We start from the raw sequence: 10,231 nt of genomic DNA on the forward strand, positions 1-10,231 counted from the left end.
GTGACCCCCATCCATAAAATCATTCCGTTGCTACTTCATAGCTGTAACTCTGCCACAGTAACATATATAACGTGTCTGAGACGCGACCCTATGGAGGGATTGTGACCCACAGGTTCAGAACTGCCCTTCTAGAGGCTGCTGCCTTCACAGACATGACACAAGCGAGCGCCTGCAATCACCTGTTACGTGGGCACTCGACTGGCGGCCCACGTTAAAGTGCCTATCTACACAGATGGTGAGTGCAGGCTTGGGGACCCGTTTGCTACCGCTGAAGTCTGGAGGGACAGAGATTTCCTGACACCAACGAGAAGCAAACACCCAAGGGAACTGAGCCAGCGGTTTAACGACATGATTGCCGTTTCCCCAGCTGGCGTACTTTCATGGCAGGACTCATGCCAAATAAGCTTGAACATCTAGATGAATCCCCACACAGGACTACTCTGGTTTGGCTGGGGGAATGGGAGTCCCCTTCCATCAGCCCGGGGACTCTGATTCACAGTTTCAGAAGTGTGAACATGCAGGGCTGGAGGCGTGGCTCAGTGGTGCAGTGCTTGCAGAGGACTTGAGTCTGGTGCCAGCACCCCTGTCAGAAAGCTCACGACTGCCTTTAACTTCAGTTTCAAGGGACCTGTTGCCCTTTTCTTGTGCTCACATGTACACAAATCCACACACACACATACACATGATTAAAAATAAATCTTTAAAAGAAGAAAAGCACGAAACTCTCCCAAAACTTGACTTCCACGCTATACTTGGACGGCCTTTCTTCTTTTACATGAGTCCAAGTGCGTGCGTGTGTGTGTGTGTGTGTGTGTGTGTGTGTTCTCAGGAGTGGATGCTTGTGCATAGTTGTACGCCTGAAGGTAGACGGTTGGTGTCAGGTGTCTTTCTCAACCGCTCTCTGCTTTGCACATTGAGGCAAGGCCTCTCCCTTGAGCTCAGCCCACTAACTTGGCTGGTCTAGCCAGCCAGCTTGATCTGGTTGTCCCCTGTCTTTGCCTCTCAAGCTGGGATGGCAAGTTGCCGCCTCATTCTCCTGGTGTTTACAGGGTGCTGTGGAGCTGCCTTTGTGCTTGATTGGCAAGTGCTTTCCCCACCGAGCCACTGCCGAAGCCCCGCCGATGGCTTTCTCCCGTTGCCTAACCAACACTATCACTTGAAAAGAATGAAAAGCTTGGAATCTCAACACATCTATGATAGGAATCAGATAATTCAGGTCACAAGACAAACACATGCCGTTTTTAGATTTCAAGCTAAATATTGTCAGGCTTGAAGACCATTAGGGCCAGACTCCCCCTCTCATAACCACCGACCTGTAAAACCAAGAACAGCATCAGTGAGACTCTAACTGGTCATGAGATGGGACCTGAGATTGATCTGCAGCCGTAAGAAGAGACTTGACATCATGAACTGCCCTGAAGGCCGTTAATTGATAACTACCTAAATCCAGTTCCAGAAATCTAAACATAAAATTCTTACCCAGCCTCAGTTTTATGTGCCTTTGCTCACTCTAAAGAGAGCCAATCCAAATGTGCCTCAGTCACCTGGACAAGAAAATGCCTCTCAAGAAAGCTGCCTGTTCTACACACTTTAGACGTAGTAAAACCAGCAGGGCACAGTGGCACATGCCTGTAATCCCAGTACTCTGGAAGGCACAGGCAGGTGGATCTCTGTGAGTTCAAGGCCAGCCTGGTCTATAAAGTAAGCCCAGAATAGCCAAGGCTACACAGAGAAACCCTGTCTTGAAAAACAAAAAAGAAAGAAAGAAAATAAAAGAAAGAAGAGAAAAGAGGAAGGAACAAAGGAAGGAAGGAGGGAAGGAGGGAGGGAAGGAAGGAGGGAGGGAGGGAAGGAGGAAGGGAGGGAGGGAGGAGGAAGGAAAGAAAGAAGAAAGGAAGGAGGGAAGGAAGGAAGGGAGGAATAGTACAGACATCTAAAAATGGAGGTTGGCTCAATGGTCTGCCTGGACACTCAGCTGCACCGTGTACAAGCCCTCTGCTTGTCACTGGTCCCTTTATCCACTGCTCTTGGCCATCCCTCAGGTGACCTCAGCTGTTCTGAAATAAACTGCATCAGTCTTCTACTCTACACTCTCTGCTCTCATCTTTTAGGCTATTGGCACTATGGGACTCTAAGATAAGTAAAAAAATCCTGGGGCAAGGCCTCCTGGGACTTGGTGACAAATGCACATTTTCCCCCCTAAAGGTTTTACTATCAGAAGGAAAGGAGCACCACGTGGCGCCTCAGTGCCATAGTTTTGCTTTGTATTATGTCACACGCTCAAAGAGATGGTGTTTGCAGCCTTAGATAATTAAGTCGTGTCAATCTTTGGAACTCTTGCACACCAGGAATTGTAAATGGGACTCTGTTTCTACAGTAAGCCCAGAGTTCTACGAAATCCCACAAACATCAGTGACATCCTACTTGATTACTGTCTCCACAATTTTGAATGTGGGCATGAACGACTCTGATCCTAAAGGATTACTTGGCTAAGTTAAATCGAGCCAGAGCCTTATTGCTAATGCTATAGACAGCTAAGATTGACTCCCTTTAGCAGGCAGGATGTTTCCCCCTTCGATCAATGCCTGATCTAGTCGCTGGGTACCAGATTGGGGGGGGGGGGGGGGGAGGAGCCTTTGTTATTTCGTGGGCTCATCACGCCATCATGTGGCCACTTGGTGGAATGACACCCTGAGGAGGTCTCTGGTTGGTACAGACACGAAGACAGATGTACTTACATCAAAGTTTTCCAGCAGGAGGCAGGAGGATTTGGAGTTTGAGGCCAGCCCGGACTGCACAGCAAGGCCTTGACTCAAAAACACAAAACAAAAAATCAACTATATCAAGCCTACAGAATTTTTTTGATTGTAAAATCTTTTCACCTGCCAGGCCCAATTGAGTCTGGTTAATATTTAAAGACAATAGAACAATTCACATCTTTCCCACAGCCAGAAAAAAGTTTCACTTTAACATTAAACAATACATAAAATATCACCTAACATTGGGTTTGAGAATTTACCAGGTAGAAAAAATTGTAAATTAACCAGACAGGATAATTGTACCCAAATTAGATCCCATGAGACTCCAACTATTAATCTTTCATAGCTCTTGGGCCTCTTAGTTTAACAAACTAAAGACAGACATAAAGAGGAGGAAAAAATATCTAAGCCCAAACAGAAGGACTGGTTACTACAAATGTCCAAACACACACACACACACACACACACATCACACACACACACACACACACACACACACACACACATATATATATAAATGGATATAAATGGGTTTGGGATGGAGATATGACTTAGCCAGCAAGCGCTTGCTGCTCAAGCACGAGGACCTGAGTTCAAGCCCCAGCACCCACAAAAAGCCAGGTGTGCTGTAGATCCTGTGCTGGGATGGCAGAGCCAGGAAGCAGAAGCATTTGTGACTGAGGACACTTGATTTTGCCCTTGCCTTGTGACCACCCATGATTCTTTTTCCATTAGCCACTTTGAGTTCAGGTCTGGCGCTACTTGTTTTTACTGCTCCTGCCTCTTCAGCTCATCAAGATGCCGGTGGGACTCTTGTATGGAGTGAGCACATGTCCATCTGTGTTCGTCACTGCCTAGTCTTCCATTACCAGCGTGAATCCAGTCACGCTGCCAACCACAGGCACTGGCGTCACTGAAGCTTACGGCCGTTCCAAATACGCTAAGCCGCCCTGCTCATCACTGGTTCCAGACTTGAGTGGGCATCTCTGTGCGGAAATAACAGGCCTTAATGCAGGTGCTCAGCTCTCGGCTCTGTTACCAAACAGTTTCTCAAAGTGAGGCCCTGTTTGAGGACAGCTCCACTGACGCTGCCGTTCGCCAGGCCTTCTTAGCTTTAGCTACCCTGCGGTCTTAGTTCTGCTTTTAAACGTGTGTTTCCTTAGTGACCAATGAAATTAAGGCGACTTTCCTATTTTCACTGGCCACTTGGATGTTCAGCCTAAGACATCTCGGTTCTTGATGTGAATGCCTTGAGTTCTTTTGCCAGTTTATAAAAATTCTTTGTGCCTGGGACTAGAGAGAAGTGTCAAGGGTGGAGACTGCTTGCTGCTTCTTCTGGGGACTAGCATTCAGTTCCTGGCCACCACGGCAGGTGGGCCACAACCACCTGCAAACTCCAGCCCCAGAGGATCAAAGCCCTCCTCTGGCCTCCCTGGGCAGTGGTGCCTGTGTGGACGTGCAGGCAGGCGTGTGTGAATTTGCACACACACTCTCTCTCTCTCTCTCTCTCAAACATACACATTTTAAACAACTAAAAATAAAAAGGAATACAAAGTTGGAGGCAGAACGGAGGTGAGGTAGTTTTGAGAGGAGCTGGAGGAGAAGTCGGAGGTGAATAAAACCAAAATACAGTGTATGAAATTCCTAAAATAAAAACATATTTTAAAAATTCTTGATGTATTCAAAATACAAGATCTTTATTGGTTATGCTCCTTTATAACGGCTCCCACAAGCATTGCTGATTTAACATTTATTTATTTTTGTGAACATGGATGTTCTGCCTGTATGTATGTCTGTGCACCACATGCGGGCCTGCTGCTCATGACGGTTGGAAGAGGGCAGCTGAGCTCCTGGGACAGGAGTTACCACTGTGAGCTGCCATGTCGGCGCTGGGAATGGAACCCAGGTCCCCTGAGAGAGCAGCCAGTGTCCTTAACCCCGGAGCCACCTCTCCAGCCCCTTCCACAAGCTTAAGGCTTGTCTTTTCCCTCTTTCCAGGGCATCTTTTTCATTCCTAATTCTAATGAACTCCAGTTAACTCTCTTACTTTACAGTCACCACCTTCTGTGCTCTGGGTCACTAACAGATCTCCTGTGCTCATTCTAGAATCTTTTGGTTTGGTCATTATTATTAACATCTGCAACCTTCCTGGATATTGGGTTGTGACAGAGAAACCTACTATGAGGAATTTGTTAAAACACCCTCTTTCCCCCAATGCTTCACTGTGACGCTTTGCTTGTGACCAAGAGCCCTAGTTCTCTTTCCCTTTTGTTCTCTTAATCTTTGCATCAGAAGTACTCCCTCTGGCCCCAGGGCTGTAGCTGAGTGGTAGAGTGCTTGCCTACCACGCGCAAGGTCCTGAGTTTGATCCCCAACTCGTCTTCCTCATTACCATAATACCCAGCAATTTAAGTCCTATGTTTCTGTTGGAATTAGGTTAGCTGTTCTCTGCCCATAAATCTTTGAATGAGCTTATCAAACTCCATAAGGCAGAGATCTGCACTGCACTTAGTACTGTGGTGCTAAGTACTATACTGTATCTAGTACTGTAGTGCTAAGTACTCAGAATAGTGCTAGGAGTCTTGGTTCCCCCTTTAGATTTAAAGGAAAAAGTGGATAAATTTTCTTTAAAGATTTATTTTAAAAGTTTTTTGTTTGCTTGTTTGTTTTTTAATCAAAGAGCTTTGCTTGGTGTATGTGCATGCAATGCCTTCGAGGGCCAGAGGAGGGCGTTGGTTGGATCCTATGGAACTGGACTTGCAGCCAGTTGCAAACTGCCACATGGGCCTAGGAACAGAACTTTGGTCCTCTGCAAGAGCAGCCAGCCATCTTAACCTCTCAGCCGCTTCTCTGGCCCCACCAGATTTCTTGAATCCATTCAAATGCCATATGGTTTTGGCATTTAGTCATCATCATGATTGTTCCTCTTCTCAAAGCGTTTAAAATATTTTAACATGACCAGCTTCCAAAACATAAATTTCTTTCCATATGATCTGAGGCAATCTGGGAGTAGGACTGTCTGCTGAGGCAGAGATGCATCGCTGGACTTCTCTGGCACGTGACCATCCTCAAGTTTCATATGTGTCCCAAATGGTTATGGGGTATTAAGCCTGTCATGAGGTTTCATTACCCACAGCTTTAGTTAAGATTTTAGAAACAATGTGACCTACTGTTTACTACTGATTACTGTTCTTTTTAATGTATTTTATTAATTCTTTGAAAATTTTATACAATGTGTTTTGATCATAGTCATCTTCTATCTGAGATCCCTTCCCACCTTCCTACCCAGCCCCCAACTCCTGTGTCTAAAAAAAATTATAATAACCCACTAGGTGTGGTGGCACACATGTTTAATCCCAGCATTTGGGAGGCAGAGGCAGGTGGATCTCTGAGTTTGAGTGCAGCCTGGTCTACAGTGTGAGTTCCAGGGCTACACAGAGAAGCCCTGTCTCAAAAACAAACAAACATTTAAAAAGCCACCAAGGCTAACTGTGTGGTCTCTATACTCCTGGGTGTGGGGCCATCCAAAAGAGGGTAGTCAACCTGCCGAAAACTGACTCACTCCTTCCCCCCAGAAGCCATCAAATCTCAATGTCACTGTGTGTGTGAGCGTGTGTGAGCCCCGCCCCATCCTGTACTACAATGCTGACGGGCCTGATCCTGTGCAAGCAACTCCAGCTACTCTGTGTTTGAGTATGACTGTCCTGTGGTGTTCAGAAGGCGCTGTTGATTCTCAGTCCACCCGACCTCTCCAGGCCCTCCTCCGGAGGGTTCCTGAGGCTTGGGGAACTGTGTGTGTGTGCTGACATCAATGTCCTGATTGTGTCTGGGCTCTCCACTGTTGCCTGCTCTCTTCCCTCTGACAGTTGAGGGTACAAATTTTGGCCGTGGCTTGATATTATGTTCGTTGAGGATGGTTTGATGCTATGCACGCTTATCAGAATAACGGTTGTAGATTCCTCCCTGGGGCCTTTATCTGCCTCTGAAATCACAGTGACACTAGCCTTCCACACCCTTCGGGAAGCTTGTACACTCCTCTGGTGTTCCGGAACAGGTCAGACAGCATAGGAATTAGCCATTCCTTCCAAGTTTGCTGGACCTGAGGTGATCACGCAATTCATCTACAGTTTATGTAACCAGATCCCAGTATGAGAATAAACGAGCATCATTAACAATTGTGCTAGGGGAAAAAATAAAGCCAAAAACATGAGCAAGAGACTCAATACTCAGTACTCAGCCAGCCAGTACTCAGTGTCCATCCTTCACACATCTGGCTCTTGATGGGAGGGGAGGTCTCTCTTATTGGCCATTGCATCTCTTCCAGGGTGAGGCTTGCTGCACTGCTTTTCTTTGCAGCATTTTTTTCCTTATACATATGTACTCATCACGGAAACATTCGTTCCTCATTTTGGTTGCTGTTTAGCTATTTTCAGCTTTCTCTTGTTTTTAAGTTCATCTTCATTTTTGTCTTGGGGAAAAAAATCTCACGAGTCTGTTCATTTTGCTTACATATAGAAAGAATCACAGTTCTGGTGTTGTTACTCCCGTTCTTGAGTAGCTTTTCCGATGACTCCTATTCCGGTGGCTCAGTTGCGCTGAGGTCAAGTGGTCTAGGCTTTAATGACATCCCACACTCTTACTGGAACGAAATCCTGCTATAGAGACTGTTTTATAATCTGCTTTAATAAATGGTTCATCTTCTTCAGCTTTGAGAAGCCCTGACGTACACCGACACTGTGAAACGTTTCTCAGAGTTCAGACAACAGCACCCCCAGACATGGTTTACTTTCTTCTTTTCCTCTTCCATTATGTGTGTGTGTGTGTGTGTGTGTATGTGTGAATTCTTCAGGTCCACCAGTACATTGCAGGCCCACTGAATTGCTTGTTATAGTCCCCATCCTTTCCAGCCAGACTCTTGGAGCTTTCTTCATCTTGCAAAGCTGAAACTATGTGCTCCTGACCAGCAACCCCCCCCTCCTTCCTGTTCCCTGACGACCGAGCAGTCTGTTTGAAGATAGATTCCACAGATAAGTGACACCGGGAGGTTTTTGTCTCTCCCTGGCTTACTTCACTTAGCACACTGTCTTCTGAGCTTATCTGTGTTGTCACAGATGCCAGGCTTTCCGTCTTTGTAATGGCTGGCTAATGTCTCAAGTTAATCATATTTATTATGATCTAGCACAAGCTCATCAGGGTTTTTGTTATTGGAGCATCTGCCATGGGCATGTTGGATGTTTATCATGCCTTGGTCGTGTAATGGGAGCAAATAAATGTCTTTGGAAGATATTGGCTTCATTTTCTCTGAGTAAATACTTAGAACTTGGACCGCTGTGTAAATACCTGTGCTGAATTTTTCTAAACATCCTAATAAATACTCTTTGCTGTAAAGGCTGCACCAATTTGCATTTGTCAAAGTGAAAAAATAGATAGTGTAATTATTTCAAAGATTCGCTTTTCCTTTCCAGTTAAACACGAGCATCATGGGGCGTTTAGGGGTCGGTAGTGCTTTAAAATTGACACAGAAAAGCACGACACTGTGCATCTCATGGGGGGCCGCCTGATGTTCCAAAGCAGCTGTGTTCTGTGTCGTGTTTACATTGCAGAAACATATCCACCCATTTTCAAGTAATCGCCATTTCTTTGGTGGTGAAAACACCCAAGATCCTTTCTTCTAGCTTTTCAAAAAGGTACATATATTGTTGTTAAAGGAAGACATTGAAAATGACAAGCTGAGGAAGGATTGGAGGAACCAGAGGAGTCAGGAGAACAGGGCCCATGAAATCAACTGACTAGGAGTCACTGGAACTGGCAGAGATCAGGGAGCCTGAAGGGGTCTGACCTAGGCCTTCTGCGTTTATGCTATGGCTGAGTAACCTGGTGGTCTTGTGGGACTCCTAACAGCGGGAGGAAGGCTGCCCTGATTCTTTTGCCTGCTTGTGGGACCCTTTCCCTCCTACTGGGTTGCCTTATCCAGCCTTGATGTGATGTTATGTGCCTGGTCTTATTGTGGCTTATTATGCTTGTTTGGCTGATGTTCCTGGGAGGCTTATTCTTCTCTGAGTGGAGGCAGAAGAGTGGCGTGGGGTTGATCTGAGAGAAAGGAGAGATGGAGTGAGAGGCCGTGGGAGGGGAGGGAGGGGAAATTGTGAAAGGGATGTAATGTATGGAAAAAAACATAACAAAACAAAACAAAAAGGAAATGACAAACTGTCTCCTCCTGCTATGAGAGGGTTTCTGGAGCATTTCTCAGGCATCCAGCCATGTGCAGGCACTAAAGAAAGTAAAGTGTGGCAATGAACAGTGTGTGTGTGTGTGTGTGTGTGTGTGTGTGTGTGCGTGTGTGTGTGTAGGAGCTGATCATGGTGGCACACACTTTTAATCCCAGTGCTTGGGAGGCAGGGGCAGGTGGATCTCTGTGAGTTCGACTCACCATAGTCTACATGGTGAGTTCCAGGATAGCCAGAGTTGCATGGAGAAAGAAAGAAAGAAAGAAAGAAAGAAAGAAAGAAAGAAAGAAAGAAAGAAAGGAAGGAAGGAAGGAAGGAAGGAAGGAAGGAAGGAAGGAAGGAAGGAAGGAAGGAAGGGAGAGAAAGAAAGAAAGGAGGGAAGGAGGGAGGGAGGAAGAAAGAACAAAAGGAAGGAAGGAAGGAAGGAAGGAAGGAAGGAAGGAAGGAAGAAAGAAAGAAAGAAAGAAAGAAAGAAAGAAAGAAAGAAAGGAAGGAAGGAAGGAAGGGAGAGGTGAGGAAGGTCAGGGGAAGATAGAGAGGAAAAGAGGCCCAGGCCTGGGTGCCCAGTGTACAGATGCAGGCGACAGGGCTCAAGGGGACAGTGTTGGCTTCCCCAAGCCCCCACAGCTCCCAGAACAAGCAAGGGAGCACAGATTTATCTTGAACAAAGTATGGTTTCCTCAAGAAGACAAGAAACGAATGATACAGTTGTAGCTATATTTTCTATATAGTCATTAAGACTCTAAATGTGCCTGGCCTTGGGCTTAGATCAGAAGCCTCTGTGTTTTTTTTTTCTTTGTAGCACTTTATTTTATTACAATTTATTTACTTTGTATCCCAGCTGCAGCCCCACCCTCATCCCCTCCCTCCCTCATCTCCTGCCATGCCCCTCCCCCAGTGCACTGACAGTGGAGGTCCTCCTCCCCTTCCATCTGATCCTAGCCTATCAGGTCTCCTCAGGTCGGTCTTTCACAGTCTTCCTCTGTGGCCTGGCAAGGCTGCTCCCCCCCCCCCCCAGGAGGAGGTGATCTGTGTTTTAGGGGAGAATTGGAAGGACCAGTGAACCTCTGTGATTTTTCCTCTTTCAGAAAATACAAAGAATCACAAATACATCACCGGGACAATGTCTTTTGGTTATCTCAGTGGAGGAAGGAAGATGGAGGTTTAAAGCTTGAAATATAGAAATAAACACGAGTTGTGTGTGTGTGTGTGTGTGTGTGTGTGTGTGTGTGTGTGTGTGTGTGT

The sequence above is a fragment of the Psammomys obesus genome, unplaced genomic scaffold, assembly GCF_907164565.1.
Source record: "Psammomys obesus unplaced genomic scaffold, mPsaObe1.curated_primary_1811, whole genome shotgun sequence".
In the NCBI taxonomy this organism is placed as follows: Eukaryota; Metazoa; Chordata; class Mammalia; order Rodentia; family Muridae; genus Psammomys; species Psammomys obesus.